This window comes from Peromyscus maniculatus, chromosome 6, assembly GCF_049852395.1.
Source record: "Peromyscus maniculatus bairdii isolate BWxNUB_F1_BW_parent chromosome 6, HU_Pman_BW_mat_3.1, whole genome shotgun sequence".
NCBI lineage: Eukaryota > Metazoa > Chordata > Mammalia > Rodentia > Cricetidae > Peromyscus > Peromyscus maniculatus.
Genome location: NC_134857.1, coordinates 62,062,291 through 62,082,463, shown reverse-complemented (window position 1 = coordinate 62,082,463; position 20,173 = coordinate 62,062,291).

The window sequence follows — 20,173 nt, the reverse complement described above, 5'->3', positions numbered from 1 at the left end:
AACTATGTGTTCCTCATAATTGTAAGAGACCACCAAGGCCAGAATAAAATATACACTCCCCTGTGGGTTCTGTGACTGAAGTTAAGTCCTCTGCAAGAGCTCCAAGTGCTCTTAACCACTGAACCACCTCGCCAGAACCATTAATGTACCTTTAAAAGGATCAATTTTGTAGCATTCTAATTGATTTTAAATTCTTTTTAGCTTTTCAGGCTAGTGTGTTGCTCAATTCAGTGGCAGTATCCCGTATTGCTCTCTGTAGAGTTATAAAAGGATAAGAAGATGAAATCTATGTTAAACACCGAGTGCCACAAGTAATTTTCTCTAGCAGATAACTTACCCTTGCTTGATTTAAAAGACAATTGATATTGTGACAGGCCAGAAAACCAACTTATTGGAAATTATGAGGGACTCCTGGTAAGAGACCACCTTGTCCCATGTGCACAACACAAAAATCAGTTTAAGGAAAACTCAGTTTTAGTGGCCCTTCATGAGAATTCTTCTAGTTGGCTGTCCTCATTCTCATCTGGTCTGACTGTATTCAGTCTTCATCAGTGTTACTTTTATTTTTAAATGTAATTACTCTCACCTCAAGGAAGAGAAAATCCTCCCATAGTGTCAACAGCATTAGGCACAACCTTAGATTGTGGCTTGTTGATAGTTTGCTCCCATAAGTGATATTCTAGGTTCAATTTTCAGTGTCACAAAGAAAAAAGGAACCTATTGAATTACTCCTTAATCTTCCTCACATGAATTCTGGGGATGGAACCCACTACATGCTAGGTAAGTATTCAACTACTGAGATGCAGCTCTAGCCTAAATTTAAAACACAATAATAAATACACTATTAAAGTTGACATAGTTACATATTTAATAAAATTAATCAAGGTGTCTTTCACAGAAGGCATTTCTTTAACTAGCCATAGTTTATTAATGGCTGGCATGTTGATATCTTTACATTTTAACTTTTAGAATGTCAGTTTAATAGATTTAGAAACAACACGCTGAGTCTCTGCCTTTTGATAATTCCCAGAAACAATTTGTCTTCCTTCTGATTTATTTCACCCTTTCTCCTGGCATCTCTTTTGAATCACTCTGTCCTCTCGCTGACACGTTCCTTCCTGTGAACCTCTGTGCCAATATTTCAGTATTAAATTTATAGATCCATTGCCCAGCACAGACCCTAGTCAGTAGGTACACTGAGCTTGCTCGGGGCTCTTTATCTCCCTGGGCTCCGCCAACCACAGCAAGTTTCACTTTGGAAGCCTGACATCTCATCTTATTTGCTACATCCAGAATTCCGTTTGCGTAGTCCCAATGAGCAAAAGACAAACCACATCCTAGCTCCTTCATCGCTCCCTGACCCCTCAGTGTTTGCTTAATGGACCCAAAGTGCCAACAAACAGGACTTTCTCCAAATTCGCCTTTGTAATCCCCTCTACTGTTCAGAATATAAAGCCCTCCGTAAGTTTACTTTTGCTCCTAGTTTATAATCTGTGTGTTTAATACATTTCCTAATTAAACTGTAAGTTGGCAAGATATTTAGGAAGACATAATTACTCTAATTTTAAAATTATCTTAGTATTTTATCAAGTGCATAAATACTTAACATTTATAAGGCTAATTCACTTATTCTTACCATAGTATGTTTAAGAAAACATTTTAACTTTGTAATTTGGAAGGACCACAAAGTTAAAGTTTTTGCACTCTATTTGTCTTCTGCCTTTTGATATAAAACATTTACCCTCACAATAGAGCTTTCTGTATTAAGGGAGGCTTTGTGGAATAATTTAGTATTAGCTACTGCTTCCCCATGTTCTGTTGCTCAAAGGGGCAGTCAGCATTTTTCATAGAGTATCATGACTCCAAGTTTCTTGTCCTCATATCTTCAAATATCCAGACATTTTCTATACTTTTGCAAGTGAGCTATTGTCCCCAGATCTCTGACTACAAGCATGGACAGTGGCACTTGACAGCAGAGAGAATCTACTGCTTTGGTAGCATTTGCAAGAAAGGCATGCCTTATGATAATAGGAAAGGTCTACTTACTGTAGGAGTAGATTTTATTGGGTCCAAGATAAACATTGCATTCCTCAAGGAATTTACATTGTAAATGTAAAATCAAGTCAAAGGATCACATAATCACCAGATATTACAAATCACACACACACACACACACACACACACACACACACACACACACACACACACACACACACACACTGTTCTTTTGCCTTTCTTTTTCTCCCTAACCATACAGGTTGATTTCCCCTTGGTTTAATTCCATATCTCAAATACTTATGTACTTATTTTAAAATATAAGTGGCAAAGGTCATTGCCAGTGGTATCATTCTCAGATTGCATCTGGAGTCACTGCATCTTTCAGTTAGACCTCATTCCAGTGTGCAGGCAGGACAAGTGCAATGTAATTATTTAAACTGAGACAAAGAGGATTCTGTTCATAGCTGCAAGTAGTGTTGGCACAGAGCCACTGCCCTAGGCTGAGTGATGAATGCCGGGCAGATAAGAGGTAGAGAGCACCGTAGAATGTCATTTAGGGAGCAGTTCCTGGGGCCACAGCAGCAACTTCAGACACACAGCATTCCTTAGTGGGCAATAATTGATCCGAACTCACACACAAGTAATTTATGATGAAGACAAATAAAACACTTTGTGGATCTTTGGAATTTTCTCTCTCCTTCTGAAAGATTAATGATAAAAGATGAATGAAAATAAGAATTGAAAATAGGAGAAGCCCAGAGGACTCATTAACCATCCACTAATTAGAGTTTAATCACTCACTGATAAGTTAGTGACCCTTACTCTGATAGATATGTACTTAGCTACTTTCCTATTGCTTACAATTTTAAAGTTATTAATAAAACCCAACAAGTGAAGATGATTCTGCTTACAGTTAAATGCCAAGCCTTGAATAGTTCCTCTCATGATCAGATAGACTTTTGTATACAGATGGCACTTCAACAAATCTAGTTGGGTTAGACTAGTTTCTTCAATTGAGTAGGAAATACTATTACACTTGAACTTTTACCTCATTTTGAGACATATGCTATAGAGTAAAATTAGGTTATATAGGAAAAGTGTTTGTGTTCATTTAAAAAGCACTTTAACATCTACTAATTTCATATCTTCCTTGGATTGCTATCTACCCATATTCTGAGACTGTAACAAACTGCCTTCTGATGTTGTATGTGTTAGCTTAATTTAAAATTTCTTGTATTAACCTTGTATATATTTTGAGTATTATAGTTTTCCTATGGTGTTTAAAACAAGCTATTAATAATAATGTGAGTGTATCAGTGCTTATTGTTATTCTGCCATTAATATAATTGTTATCACATCATATTTTACATATTATTATACATTATATACCAATATATTGCTATGTAACTATCCATAGAACAGGTCCCAAACAAATACACAACAAAAATAATTTCATTAAAAATATGAGGAGGATACTATGGACTGAGCCGTGTACATTAAATATTACTGTGGTGGATTACCCAGGATTGTGTTTCTTGTCACTTAGCTAGCCTCCATGAGGTAATTAAAGTCCAGTGAAGCCACATGGGTTTAACACTAAAGACATGCAACCAGTGTCTTCACAAGTGAAACTCTAGAGAGTTGGCTTTCTCATTCTGTCTGCCATGCAAAGTTATAGAAAACAGCTGTCTGCAGCAGGGTCTAAACCGTCAACTGCAGAACAAATCAACTCATACTTGTTTTTGAACTTCCAGCAACCAGAACTGTGAAAAATGCCAGATACTTGTAGTTCAGATCATTAGCGGAAGACTTGCTCCTTCGATGTTTCTATTGATCAGTTTCCTCAATGCAATTGCTAACAGTGGCCCAATTGTCTCTACATGAAATTGGTCACTGTTCAAAGCTGGCACAGATCTGTCACAGGACACAAATGGAGAAGGCATATTAGAAAACGCTTAAACACACAATTATTTCCCTCCTAATTATAGACACATTCTGTAAGTATTATCAACCTGTTTTAGCATCCAGGTTGCCAAAGAATTGGAGAAAGCAACACTGCTGATGTATATTACCATTTGAAATCATCGATGAGCACTTTACAAACTGGCTTGTTTTTAGTTGTTCACCTCTTTCTTCTGATAATTTAAACACGGTTCTCTAAAACTTTGATTCTGCAAAACAATGAAATGCAAGTTTCTTAAATTAAATATTAGTGGCTTAAAAACTGACATGATTATTTTCATGCCTTGTGAAACCTGAGATTTCTATTACTTTGGATCTTAGATTCTATTTCGTCAATTGGCTTTTATGCTGTTAGGAAATGGCATAAAAATTAATCTAAGCAGGAAAGAGACATAAGAGACATGATGTCATGGTCTAGACCTATGTCTTAGAAAAAGATGAAGGGGGTGTTTTCACTTTGCTTTGCTGTAATTTGACCTAAATATTCTCTCTGATACGCATAAAATAGGGGGGGGGAAGCCAAGTGACTTCTGCATACTGATGAATCCTATATAGCTGATGCTAACACAAGGACTTTGTATGCACTTATTATTCTTCAGTGTTATTAGATTGCTAGAAATAGTAAGCAATTTTGAAAACAAACTGAGTCCAAGGTCCTTCATTAACTTTCTTAAGAACACTGCCTTTGGTACTGGAGTTAAATATTAAGTCTGCCCAGCTCAAAAGCCCATGTTCAATCCCATCCTTTGTATGGATTCTATCCAGAAAATAGACTGTGGATGAGTGCCAGCTAAAAGCTGATAATCTTTGGCACTAGATAAGCAGGTCCCTGGGAATAAGGAAGAAGGCAGAGGTAGAAAAACGGAATCAATGTAAAATAAAGGCAAAACAAGAATCATTTTACCATGTTATTTACACTATCCGTTCCATCTCAAGCACTCTACTATTCTTTGTTTTCCAGTTATCTATGACTGGACAATGTAGGTTTGGGAGCAAACTCACCAACTTGGTAGGTCAGATTTTGAAGAGACTGACCCTGCCATCAATCAGGTAACCGAAACAGTTTCAAGAAAGTTGCTGGCAAGAGCATGAGTCAACGAAACTGCTTGCCAGAAGCAAAAGAAAAACACATGAAGGCAAGATGCCAGAGTCAGGACACTGGATCCAAAATCAGAGATAGAACAGATTCACGATCAAAAGGACATGAACTCACCTATCTCCAGGCAACTTGGTCATTAGCTGAGATGCAAACAGTATCTAGTAGGAAAATGGGAGTAGCACATATTCCTCATTACAAAGGCCATGGTAATGGAAGTTGGGCAGCAAATAGAAATCAGATCTGAGGATACACTCAGTTAGGAAAACAAGACCAGAGTGTCGGTCGGTCAGAGAGAGAGGACTCAAGTAACACCTCCACTCCTCACCATGCACCTGGGGTTGGTGGGACTCAACCAAATGCAGCTCAGGCTTTCTAGCCTTGGCCTGAGAAGGGACTCCAGCAATCCCTCCACGCCAACCAGGAGCTGTGCTTCTGGTACTGGATGGCTATGCACTATTATGATCTTTTTGTGCTGAAGAAGCATGTCGTGCACAGATCCAGGGCAGACTAAGTAGAACAAGGAGATCCACATGCAGGCCTAGGGCAGTCCACCCTGGGTTTGGAGGAGGAGAAAATGTCAGGCTCCATGTTTTCCATACCAAGCAGATGGGTGCTAGTATGGTAAGCAAATATGTGGTGTGGTACGGGAGAAACAGACAGAATGGTTCATGTCCTGTAAATAGAGGCATATTTGAAGAGGCAAAAGAAGTGAGGAACAGATAGAGGTGGGTGGCTTAGTTGCCACCCAGGGCCATGATGATGTCTGTGTCTGGGCTGCTGCTAGGGACCATGTCTGGGTTCATGGCTCTGATGCAGCCAAAGTCTCTGTTTATGTCCATGGCTCCTGATACCACCAAAGGCCAAGAGGATAGGTGCTGCAAGCCGCAAAAATATATGAAGTAGATTTTTCAGCTGATTATGAGGAGCTATACCTGGAAGAAGTCAAGGGCCTTCCAGAGGTCAAGCTGAGGCTCAAAGAATCTTGGTGATATTGGCTTTCCTACTATGAATTTCTCGTGTGCCATTGTAGCTTTTCCATCATTCATTGGGCACCATTTCCCCTCTACTAATGGGATATTTAGATAACCTTCTGTGCTGACAACTATACACAGCTAGAACTCCATTTCAAGCCTCCCTGTAATCTGTAATTATTGCAATTGACAGCATCCAGCCAGGTCCATCCCCAGATGGACAAAAGTATCTTATCAGAGATACTCCTGTACTCTCTAAGAACAGACTTACGCATCCAGCCTATCTGCTTGAGAAGGCCTGGAGTATGTGCTAATCAATCTTAACTTTCTCCCTTTTCAAAGTCTTATCTCTAGTTTTAGATCTACCTTTAACTATTGACTCAAAACTAAAGGGTTCCAACTTACAGGTACATCTAGCTGTGACAGAAGTTTCTTAGCCAAGTTGCCTAGTGACTGAGAATACTTGTCAAAAATGCCGGGCGTGGTGGCGCACGCCTTTAATCCCAGCACTTGGGAGGCAGAGGCAGGCGGATCTTTGTGAGTTCGAGGCCAGCCTGGGCTACCAAGTGAGCTCCAGGAAAGGCGCAAAGCTACACAGAGAAACCCTGTCTCGAAAAAACCAAAAAAAAAAAAAAAAAAAAATGTAAAAAAAAAAAAAAAAAAAATGTAGGAAGCAGAGATAGCTTGGAGAGATAAGGGTCCAAGGGGTAATAAAAAGGCAGTTTTATGTTCAGAGAAGGAGGAGACAGAGAAGAGAAAAGAGAATGGAAGAACTAAATGGGTAAGAACTGGAGAGGGACAGACTGAGATGGAGTAGAACTAGATTGAAGGGTTAGAAGAGAGAACTTAAGGATGAGATGGAAGATGAGGAAGGGTCAGATGGATAGGAACAAGATGAGAAAGACCAAGATGGGGCAGAATTAAGATAAGAGAATCAAGATAGAACTTAGATGGGGCAGTAGATAAATATAGAGAGAAAACAGGCAAGAAACAGAAACATCTGGAGCTAGGCACCAGAACAGAACTGAAGCTGTGTAGATAGGATGTTATCCCAGAGGAATAAAGTAGATGGACAAAGAGTTTGGTGTACTTAAATTCTTTTCCGAAAAACAATTCTCACCATTCATAGTTTCTCTTCTGGGCCCCTGAGAAGAATATTATTAAGGATGGTTCTTAACAATATTCAAGAGATACGGCTGTACAGAGTTGTCCCCATCCCTCACCGGCTGTAACACTAGGGAGAGCTGATTCTGCCCCTCACTGGCTGAAGCACTTGGGAGAGAGTATCCTATGCCTCACCTAAGCAGCACCACAGAGCTGACCTTGTTTGTAGGGACATGGGTGAGCTGGCCCTGAGAGGGCAAAAATGGGAGAATGGGTAGTGCCTCTCTTGTGTGCTATGTGGTGGCATGGGTGAGGGAAAAATGCTTTCCCTCCCTTGCCCCTCACCACCTGTAACAGGTGGGTGACCTGACCCAACACCTCAGCAGCTGCAGCATTTGGGAGAAGTGGCCCTGTACCTCACCTGGGCAGCATAGTCGAGTTGACCCTATAGAGAAGGGTATGGGTGAGCCAGCCCTTAGGCATGAGAAGGGCATAGCTAGTACTTCCTCCCTCATCTGCAATGTGGTAGAGTGAGAGAGGCAAAATGCCCTTCTCCCTTGGCCCTACTGCCTCCAGCTGGCAAGGGAGCCAAACGCTCCCCTTCACCAGCTGCAACGCTGGGGAAAGCAGGCCATGAACCTCCTCTGGGCAGCACAGCAGAGCTGACCCTATTGAGAAGGGTACAGGTGAACTGGCAGAAGATGAGTGTGAGAGATCTGGCCCTGCCCTTCTTCTGCCATATGGTAGTGTGAGTGGGGGGAGAGATGACCCCCCCCTCATGCCCCTTGGCACATGTGGCAGGTGGGAGAGCTGGCACTGAGGTCATAAGAGCAGGAGAGCTGTCTCTGCCCCTCACCAGCTGCAGCACTTGGAGAGTGACCCTTGCACCTTTCCTGGGCAGCACAGTAGAGCTGGCCCTGGTGGTCTAGGTGTGGGTGAGCTGACTCTGAGGGCGTGAAAACAGGAGAACTGTCCCTTGCTCACGCATGCAAGGGATGAACTAGCTGGGGCAATGCTGGAGAGCTCCCCCTGGTGGTGATGACGGGGGAGGGCTGGCAGGCTGACCAACCCTGCAACTACCCAGGCCCAGAATCAGGGTTATCAGAAGTTGGCCCTCCCCAACATCCACTCCATCTATGATCTGTGGGAGCAAAGGGCAACAATAGAATATCCCAAAGCAGTCCTAGTGAGGGCCCCGCATCCATAGTGTAGCAAAAACCAGAGTCCTTGAGCCAGACCAATGACTCTTTGCAATGAACACTTACAAGTAGAGATAGATGGACGAAAGTGTTTACTGCGTGACTCGCAGTGTCACATTCCAGCTTCCATGACAAAATTTTTCCTTTTATTTTTTTCTTCTTTCTCCTAAAATTTATTTTTGGGGAGGGGGGTTGCATGGGTAGAAGGGTAGAGGGGAAATAGGAAGGTATGGAGAAATAAATGGGATCGAGACACATGATATGAAAGACAGAAAGAATAAAAGAAAAAGTTAAAAAAAAGAAAAGAAAAGCACCTTTTAGAAGTAGATAAAAGGAACATAGAACCAGAAACTAGGACAAGAGAGAGCAGGCTGGAGATGCTGGAAGAACCCTTGTAGTAGAAGCACGATGTCACAGTGAACCATGCTATTATGTGGACTCTGCACTGCTTTCCCTTCTGTAGTGTTCTTCCTGTTGAATCTTCCCACTCCCTTACCACTCTTACCAAATAAGTATTTCCATGAAGACCACAGTAGACATATTGTATAAAGTAAATTCCTAAGCTTTACATAAGCTACTTTTGTGGGTAATGCTTCTCCACCCTCTCTTCTTTTCTGCCTCCTTTACTTCTTACCCTCCTCTGTCACTTCTCTTCCCATTCCATTTTCTTGCTGTTTTCTTGATGATATCTTGTACAGTCACATCTTGGGATAACAAAATAATTTGTAAAGTTGTTGGGTGTCCTAGGTGGTTCTAAAGAGCAGATACCACCATCCTATGTTCTTCAAATGTCTTCAGATTCTACAGTAATGACATTGTGATGACTTCAATGATAACCTTCTTAGAGCACCAAGGAATTCGGTGCTAACAAGAAGTATAATCTTAATTAATTTCTAAGAAACTGCTGTGGAGATAAGACACTATCTACCTATTCTGATTTTCAGGATAAATGGAGAGAATTAACAAGAAGAAACAGAAAAGATAAACATGCTTTTTTTCCCCTTAAATAAACATTTTCTGAATTTCCATTGGAAAAGTTCTGCTAGTAGCCACTTTAGAATGAGCAACAGATGATTGAGAAATTAAACTGTGATCTAATTGTACTTAATGTATTCACAACAAAGTGATCAGCTTTATGCCAGACTAATGTACATATTCATAATGCAGTAACTTTCAGTACATTATTAAGGAAATCCAAGCCTCTTGATTCTACATTTCTTTGGCAATAGTGTCTTTGTTCCGGTTTTTTTTTTTTTTTGAGAACCTCTTAATTTTCACACAGTATCCACTGAATAGATACTAATTTAATAATTTAGTAATTTTATATGTACTGAATTGGTGTTTCCAGAAGTAGCTTTTGAATATTTAGTTATAATTTTATAAGAAACTATAAAGTTAATGTTTAATTCATTTTTACAGTCTTGTGTGTGTGTCTGTGCAGGTACATGTTAGTGTGTATGAGTGCACACAACCTTGAGTGCCATGGAGGAGGTCAAAGGACAATCTTGAGTGTAAGTTTCCACCTTTTTCCTTGTTCGAGAGCCTTGTGTTGCTCACTGCTGAGTTCGTCCTGTTAGTCAGGACCTTCCTCTCTCCACTTCTCATGTCGCTGAGTTCTGTGGTTAGCATCACATCTTCTGTAACCAGTTAACCCATTTTTAAATGATTTTCAATCTTTACCAAATTCACTTTGACTGTTTGCTGTGTTGAACGTCCAAAGCCCTGGATGTAATTTTCTCTGTCTTATGAAGTACACACTCTGGTTGTGGTAATAGATACAAAGTCTAAGTAAAACAGAGGTATTTCTCATAATTTACAATGACATCAATGCATTTCTTTTAAAGAAAGAGCCCAGTAGTAAATATTTCAGCCATGTAAGGTTTATGGCCATAGTTCCAACCATTTCACTGTCTGTCATAGAAGTAGATAGTGGTCACAGATAGTCACATGAAAATGAATAGATTCTCTATACTCCATCAACTCTTTATGGGATGAGCCACCAGGTGGCATTTGGTTCACAAACTATGTGTCTTGACCACTCCTGGAACTTTAACTTCAATCACTTCTCCTTCACTTCTAGTAATTCAAAGTCATTGTTTTAATTAAGACTGCAATAGCTATGCTCTGTATCACACGTCAGGGATTTTCCTGGTTTCTCTAGCTGTTTGTGATCATTTGACTACTCTATCCTTCTAACTTTACACACTGCAGCACTAATTAAACATGATCGTCAGAGCTGGGAAATAACTTTACATTCATAGTTTTTCTTCCTTCTCAATTCTTTTTTTTGTTGTTTGTTTGTTTGTTTTTTGTTTGTTTGTTTGTTTTTGAAACAGAGTTTCTCTGTGTAGTTTTGGTGCCTGTCCTGGATCTCACTCTCTAGACCAGGCCGGCCTCAGACTCACAGAGATCCACCTGACTCTGCATCCCGAGTGCTAGCATTAAAGGCATGTGCCGACACTGCCCGGCTTCCTTCTCAATTATTAATGCAGAGCAATTTCACAAAGAGTTTGGACATTTATAGAATGCTAGCTAGAAAGAAACCTTAGTATTCTTTCACTGTTTCTATTTTGCAAATAAGGATATGAGGACAAAACATTAAGATATCCTATAATAAGGAAACAAATGAACATATGGAGTTCCAGTGTTATAGTCAAGCCCTGGAACCCATTGGAATGGCATTCTCACAAAGTCTAAAAATATCCCAAACATTTTTTAATCAACATCAGATAAAGAGAAAAATATATAATAAAAGTAGTCCAACTCTCTGGCTGGCTCTTATCAACATTGAAAGAATGTTCATTTCATTTCTCTCCGCTGTGTTCTAAAGCTGGTTCAAGATAAACCTGCATTTTCCAAAAAGGAAATAGACAATGGCCATGAGGCATCACATATTAGGCACAGAGGACTTCTGACTTCTAATTTAGTCAAATAAATAAATAAATAAATAAATAAATAAATAAATAAATAAATAGACAAACAAACCCTATTTTAGGCTGCATATTAATGTCTTGACAAAAGTAAGCCTTAAACAGGAAATTAAAGAGGAGAAAGTAATTGATTTGCATAAATTACCATGTGATTAGTTCAGCTTTAATAATCACCCATGCCGCATATGTCAAATAGTCTTATAGATTGTGACTACTGAGGCAAGATGTTAAGAAACCCAGTTGGGAATTTTGGTTATACTGTGTTGGTGTGCATGTGTGTGTGTGATTTCCCCTGTGAGTTTATGGAGATGAGCAGGGTGTGTGGAATGTGCTCTCCAAGAGGGTACCAGAAACTGGATGTGAGGTTGCTAGGCAATTTCCCCCATTGTTTTAAACAAACTTCATGGAACTGGCAGCAGCTGTCAGAGTCCCTGGCTCCTAAGAATAACAGAACTGAAAAGCACAAAGAGCAAAGGTCTGCCACAATAAATGGCAATAAATAACCGGAACTTTCTATGCCAGTAAATGCAGGCACTTGAATGTTAAAGCAATTAATAAGGTTAACACATACAAGAGGTCATTTGAGTCCTATTTGTTGTCAAATACATCTTCTCCTCAGACACTTTAATTTAAATGGCAATACCATCTGAAAAGAGAATGGTGTGCTGTGTTTTTTGACACATTATTTTTCTAACAATCACCATTTTTTTTTTTTTTGCTTGCTTTCTGATTATTCATTGTGAATTTCACCTCAGGAACAACAGTATTACCTTCCCTCTGCATATGTAAAAGGGGCCTTAAATGGAAACATATTCTACATTTGATGTTAGATAACAACCCGTTGAACCATATCATCCCACAGGCACTTTCTTTTAGCCCTTCACAGCCGTTCCTATTCCCTCATTCTTTCCCTATTCATCACAGAAGGAGGTGATTATTCAAGTCTATCTGCAATGAGAGTGAATAGAGCAACACACACAAGTGAGACTCATACTATTGAGACCTGACTACCCTCTGTTAGCATTATTGATGTCACATTCTTGGTTTTATAAGCATGCTGCAATGTGTGCAAGTTTGCCATAGGAAGACGTGCTACAGTGTGTGCGAGTTTACTATAGAAAGAGGCGTAACCATGAGACATAGTTATTTTACATTGTCTTGCAACATCTTGTGAAAACAGAATTATACCAAACAAACGTGTTAAAATGAGGTATTACTTTCTGATATTTCAAAATTGAGTTTTTAGCCCTTTAAATAATAAATCACAGTCCTGGTGTTCTACTTTCCATAACTGAATCATTCTCTGTCCTTAAGTTAGTTTATGCTTGGGCATCTCTTTCAAAATAATTTGAGATAAACAACCTAGAAATTTCTTGCTAATAATTTTAATATAGTGTCATATTAATTTATTAAACATATTTATTATATTTTGCATAAATATTCACTATAGTTAATATATTGCTTGACTCAAATGTTCAATGAATAATGAATTTTACAAAAATCCCTGTGAATTCTACAATTTGAAAATAAAGATTTTTTTAAAGGGGGAATTCCCGAGACACTCCAGTCTCTTAGGTAACTGGTGTTCATCTACACCTAATCTTGTATGTTTTTAATGTGTACTTTAAATCCTATCTTGGTTGTTTTTAATATCTACCGTGATGAAAGTGCTAGAGAAGAAGCTGTCCTACCATGTCAGTTACATGTTCAGTGCAGAGACATTTTTTAGATTGAATATTTTTCATTCACAAACTGGTTGAGGCAGATTCAGAATTGGATATATGCAGGGCAACTTGCACTATCTTATATTTGTGAATGATTTACCTATTTGTATGATGATATCCTAAACTGCTAACCCATGTTTTAAAGTTTATTTTTAAAGAAGAAAGTGGTCAGTCCAAAGAGTCATTATTATTCAATCAATTTCACAGTTGCTGCTGTGCTGTGAGAACTTGCTTCCCCTGATGGTGACTGAGCATGGTGGTCCTGACCCATGGCGACTGGAGAAAATTCCAGTATGGCTGAATGCCTTTCTGTATCTGTGGTTTCACTTTTGCACTAAAATACACTAAAGCCTAAATACACTACAACATCTCCCTGGAACAACAGAGTGATTCTGAGCCATATATGAAAATATTCATCTGAGAATTAACATATAATTTAGAAGAGCTTTCTAGAAATATTATGGTATTCAGCACTTGAATCTTAATGTATTGTTTTCTAGATTTATGGAATTCATGTTGCCTTTTGAGAATGATGAGAGTATACACATCTGCTCCAGGTGAGTGGCTGTAATTGCTCTACTTCCCTGTATTTTCATTTACATTTGGTATGAGGTGAGAAGCAACAGCAAGGCAAAATGAGAGCTTCATATTAGGTGCTGTGAACCATTTTCAATGTGTCATAAATAATAAATAGTTTACTCCTCAGCATTACGATATGTTACCACATTTATTTTCTAAGAAAGGAAACTGAGATGCTAAGAGGGACTAGTGTCTAACGAGACAATTTTAAAACTCCAATGTATAAAATCCAGAGTTCATAACAGTCATAGGGTTGAGACTAAAATAAATATAAGCATAGGAAATCCTGATCTTAAGATTTTACCTAATGTAAGTCTGGAATATTTTAACTGCTCTATGCCCTTGCCTTTAACATGGAAAGGACTCAGTAGAAAAATTGTACAGATATTAAAAAATCTATAAAACTCTGGCACCAACTAAAAGGGAGGGAATAGCTGTTATTATGCTGTCACATTTTTAAAATATGTATACAAAGTGGATTTTGTTTGTATTTTTCATTGTGTGATCAGACTTTTAAAAATACTGATACATTTGTCTTTTTCTTTTCCACAATAGACTTTGCATTCCTCTCTGTCCATCACCCTTTTCTATCTGAAACTTTATCTGTCTCCCCAAGAGCTTCATTGACATGTGAACCATACTTTATCAGTAGGCTCCCCATACACATCCAACTCTTGCCATTTTAAATGACCTGAAACACACAGAGCTAATTCATCACATCTCAGCTCCATTCTAGTTGTTGTCTCTGTCTGCAATGTGTCTGTCCAGCTTCCTTTCTACCTATTCAAATATTCAACACTAAAGAAAGGCTTAATTGAAATCCATCTATTGCTTAAAGACCCCTGTCTCTTTCATTTGACAACATAACTCCGTAAAATCTTGTAAAACCCAACAGAAGGATTGTTAAGCTCCAATTACCAGGGACAATTGTGTTTCCTCTGAGTATCTGGTTTGCTTCCAGTTTATTCATACTGCCAATCATGTAATAGCTTTGTGTGTGCATGTCTTGTTTATCCGGTTTTCTGGAATTTGAGCCCAAATCTCTAGTTCATTAAAAAGCCTTCAAAATGTGCTAATTATTACTTTATCTTGATGTGTGGAATTTAATTGTATTTGCTCTCTTTCTCCCTTCTCTTTTTATATATTTCTTAATTTTGTATGCATTATATTATAAAGGTAAGATAACATTTGTTATGTCACACACAAAATCACAACCTTTTTAAAATTATTGTAAAACTATTATAATAGAGAAATCAAAAGGAACTAAATTTTAAATTACTTATAGATAACTATCCAAAAGTAATTGTTTCAACTTTTGTATCTATTTATGTTTTTCTATTGATTTTTGTGTGGTGATATTTTATTTGTGCTTTAATAAATAAAGCTTGCCATGAGATCAGAGGAAAAAGGCCAGCCATCATAAGTAAACAAAGAAGTCAGGAAGTGGTAGTACATGCCCTTAATCCGATCACTTAGCAGGCAGGATCTCTGTGTGTTCAAGGCCACATTGAAAACAGAGCCAGGTGTGGCGGCACACACCTTAATTCCAATACTAGTTAATCATGGAGGTTTGGAAGTCTGTACAGACAGACAGAAAGTGACAGAGCTGTGTAGGAAGAGAAAGTGATGTAGCTAGACAGAGAGCAAATCAGATGGCAGAACAGCAAGGCATATGTGCGTGGGTAGACAGGAAGTAACTCACATTTCGAAGCTGCAGAGTTGGTGAGGTAAGGTTGGCTGGTGGCTTTCCCTATTTCCCTGATTTCTCTAAGGTTTTCACCCCTATATTTGGCTCAGTGTTTTTTATTTAATAAGACCATTTAGAAATTCATCTATAATTTTGTGTTTGATACTTTCAACAGACTTGGAATCTATTAACATGATTTCATAACATAATTTTGAAATGAGCATTTTTATGCAGTACATTTTTATAAACATTTATACTGAAATAGTAGATCATAGATATATCACTATTTAACTGAAATATTTCTATTTGATTAACATCTATGCTATTTAACTATAAGCACATATGTAAATGCTTGATTTTCAACTGTACATTACTAATGCATATTGATAAAAAAGGAGTCTTAATTCAAAAGTTACATGTAGTTATGAAGTTACTATTGTTATCAATATGTGTTGCCAAACCATTCACATTTTCTTTATTCACTGAACAACTGTGGACATTGCAATTCTTTCTATATTTAAACCATATGCATTTCTAGAAAATCTTTGTGAGGTAAATATTTAAATATCTGAATGAATGTCTAAATGAATGGATGCACTTCCAAATTAAAGTGTATTTATCTTCCAAATGAACACATAAACATTGTATCTGTTATATTATTTCACTGCCATTTCTACTTTATATTATTAGTGTTTATCATTATACTTAGTTTATTACATTAAATAGGTTTAAAAAAACTATAAGAAAGCCGGGCGGTGGTGGCGCACGCCTTTAATCCCAGCACTCGGGAGGCAGAGCCAGGCGGATCTCTGTGAGTTCGAGGCCAGCCTGGGCTACCAAGTGAGTTCCAGGAAAAGGCGCAAAACTACACAGAGAAACCCTGTCTCGAAAAACAAAAAAAAAACAAAACAAAAAAAAAAAAAAAAAAAAACTATAAGAAGATAGCATGGATCTGAGTGCAGTGGTATACTCCTATAATCCTAGCACTTGGGAGATGAAGGAAGGAGTACTAGGAGCTGTAGATCATATTCAGATACTAGTGAGTTCAAGTCCAGCCTAAGCTAATTGAGACATTGTCCTAAATCAAAACAAAACAACCATAATTTAGTAAAGCTGAACTAAAAGATATAATGTCTTTTAAATCTCTGTGGTGTAACAGTTCTTGTGGGAATAGAGAGAGAGCATAGATCCCACATTATTATTATTATTATTATTATTATTATTATTATTATTCAGCACTATCTCTTTGGCAGCAGAAAACAAATCATTCTCCACTCCTTTCTTACCCAGGAATGTTAGACAGTGTCACCATCACACTGAATTGTTTTCCAAATTTGGTTTAGCACATCTTGTTTGTAAAACTGCAGGACACTGAAACTCTGGTGTTTCTAAATGTAACAATGTGATCATTCATCTGTCACCTCTCACAGGTCTGGGGAGCTCATTGATAGAAGATTTGAAAGTATCTCATGCAACCAAGAGAAATGCATAGAGCAAAGAAGAATGAGTTGAGTCAAATAAGAAGACAGCCTCAATAACCATGATGCAGAATTATTTGGTCATACTAAGCCAACAGTATAGACAAGTTTACTTTGAAGGTACAATTGCCAGATCATTCTTTAGGGTTGGAAATGCACCGAAAAGAGCAAGAATTCATTCTAGATTTCTAAACAAGCTATGCCTCAACCATCCACTTATAAGTGTCAGAAGTACTCCATTTTAACTGTTCTATTTGTCCTTATGTTTTTGTACATGTAGTACATGGGATCACTATCATGTAAGAGATATTGTGAAAACAATAGAGAAAAGCATAAGCACATTCAATAAATCTTCAATGTCTGCTGTGTGAAATCCGATTGTCAGATTTATTTCTGTGTATTCACCAGAAGCCATGTAAATGCATACGTGAGCACAATCATCTGAAGATAGAAGTCAGGTGAAAAGTAGGTTTGGATTTCTTTGTATAAAATTGATTTTTTTCTTGTCTTGTTCTACTTTCACTTTCTCATGCATACATTCTAATTTTCATTAAAAAGAATAGAGATGATTTGGTTACATCTTAAAATACAATCTTCTGTGTGATGTATATCTGTAGGTAATTTTATTGGAAGTTTAAAAGTGGCTTCAGGTAGGATTCCTTACAAGCTATAATAAGTGAAGAACATTAGATTATACATCATGTTGCTCTTTAAAATAATTGAGTTATATATTTTTGAGACCATTTGAGAATACATTGTGAACTGAATAGAAGTTATCCACCATATAGGGCAAACTGATCAGAAAGGTTCAGAGGAAGCCTAGACTAAGAGACCAGAGAGAAAACCCTGGTGATGGCTTCAGTTACCAGTCCTGTTCAGAATGTCATCTCATTGTAGCATTACTTCCAAGTCTGTCCCTTTTTCTGAAAACTGAACATTTTGAAAAGATAAACTTATTATTTACAAATTCAACAAGCCATTCTGTGTACTGATTTTTTTCAAAATATGTTATGCCCTTCTGTGAAAATATATTCTTTTTTTAGAAAAGAAAAACCAGAAACATTTTTAACTTTAAGGATTTGTCTTTACACCAAGGGAAACTCTCCAACGATGTACGTAGTGATGACGAAAGTAAAACATTTCTTTTTGAAAACGTGATTTTATTTACTGAAGTTTATTTCATGTAAAAAGGACATGTAATGTATGATTATATAATGCTCTAGTACTCTATAAGTTGTCTAATTATGAAAACGTCTCTCAAATTTTACTGTACTTAGCCTCACCTGAGAATTGGTTACAATGGAAATTCCTGTACTGCTTCTAGAGTTCACCATAAAGTAGACACTAATTTGGGTGGATTTTTACTGAATAACCAGATCATTCTGATAGCATTACTGACTCAGCCTTTTAAAATTACTGCTTAATTCTTACCTGTAATCTCTTTTCAAAGTACTATAATCAGTCAACTAAACTCGGACTTAAAGATAGACATGTAAAGGCATGGAATCCAGCCAAAACCCTTAAATTACAGTCCTATAAATCTTAATTTTTTCCCATCAAGCTTTGTCATTTGGCTCATATTACATTGATATGAAGAGAAATTATAGATTTAAAATAATTCATTTTCATAGACCCAAATAATTTCATTAGTCATTATTGAATTAGAATAGGATATATGGAGGGTTATGAAACAAGGAAATAAATGGGCACTTCCTATTTACACAGCTCCATCCAGAAGCTCCATCATCATCAATTTGGTTACCTGGCCAAAACTACTTCTTAAAGGTGTACTATTTCACTTGGGTGGGATCAGTGTGACTTCTCATCTTGGAAAGTTCTTGCTTAAAAGCTGATAAACGCTATTTTCTTACCTGGACTCTACTCAGTCACATGAACACAAACAAAAATCTCCTCTTAAATTATCTAAGATATATTGAGTGTATGGTAGGTCCAGAATATGTATTTTCCATTATACATTTTTGTAATTATGCTTCTGGATCATTTCAGACTAGATTTAAAACCAACATGTGCTTTAAGTTTCTACACGTTTTAAAAGGTGGGGTTACAATATCCTCCATCAGGGACAGAAGAACATATTGTTCCTAAATTTTACATACATGTTCTGTAATGAAGCCTATTAATCATAAATATTAAAAATATTTTTATTATTAAAAGCTATTTTTACTTTTAAAATTAATAAAGCAACAAATCATATAGGAAATTCTGATAAAAACTTAAGTTGGCTTGATAGTTTCTAAGTTTCTAAAACAAATGTTAGAAGAACTGAATTAAAATTGTCTTATCCATATAAAGGGATATAAGGTGTTATGAAGGAAAAGGATTCATTCAAATGGGTCTCTTTCTGCTCTCACCCCTTAGAAAGAAAGAAATCGTATTTCTTTGTTTCCCAAGCTAAAAGATGAGTAAACTATTAAGTAATACCATAATAAAATAACAACATGATGATTGGTTTGCATTAGTTTAAATTTTTAGCTCATTATGTACATTTATGTTCTAAGGTATGACCACTATCAGAGAGGTTAGCTATCAAAAAAGTTTTTTTTTTTTTAAAAAAAGAGAATACTTTGTATAGAAATAGCATTATTCAGCTTTGTTTTAAAACTTTGTTCTGTCTGAAGCATTAATTAAAAATCTGCCTCAGCTTAGTATGTCAGACTTTGTTGAGCCCACAAGGGAGGCCTTACCCTCTCTGAGGAGTGGATGGGGGGTGGGATTAGAGGAGGTGAGAAAGGTGGGAGAAGGGGAGGGAGGGGAAACTGTGATTGGCATATAAAATGAAAAAACATTAAAAATTAATATTAAAAAAGTTTTCATTGAAATGTTCATACAATTGCTCAAATATTATAATTCCCTGTAATGAAATTTTTGCTGACATAAAGTTGCAAGGGAGAGAACTAGAGATACTGAAGATTTTATTATAGATCTCAGAATATTGGGAGACAAAAGAGAATGGCCCATTAGTTAATCCAGCTGCTCACTGCAGAGTTTATATGAGTTCTGACAACCCAAAACAGTTAGAGGACAGACACCCCGGTTATTTCAGTCAGTAAACTGTATTTGGTTCAATCTGCATGAATGGAACTCACTGGATTGTTTAACTGAGTATATTTCAAATATATTGTTTGTTAACCTTAACCTATTATTACTAAAGATGTTGTGATAATTGTGTCTAAATATAACTAGATAGCCTATTAAAATAGGAAAGTAGGAGAAAATTATGGAATCATGTGATAGACTCATGTGATTGTAAAACTGTACATAAAAATCAGCTTTGTGATTCCAGTGTGTTTCAGCACCAACTCAACATAGTACAGCAGTCAGTGTGAGGAGACCCATGCCTATCTCATAACTTATAATGTCCATAGGATAATATTATGTAACTATCAGCAGAAATACAAAAATTCCTGGTACAAAATCCAAA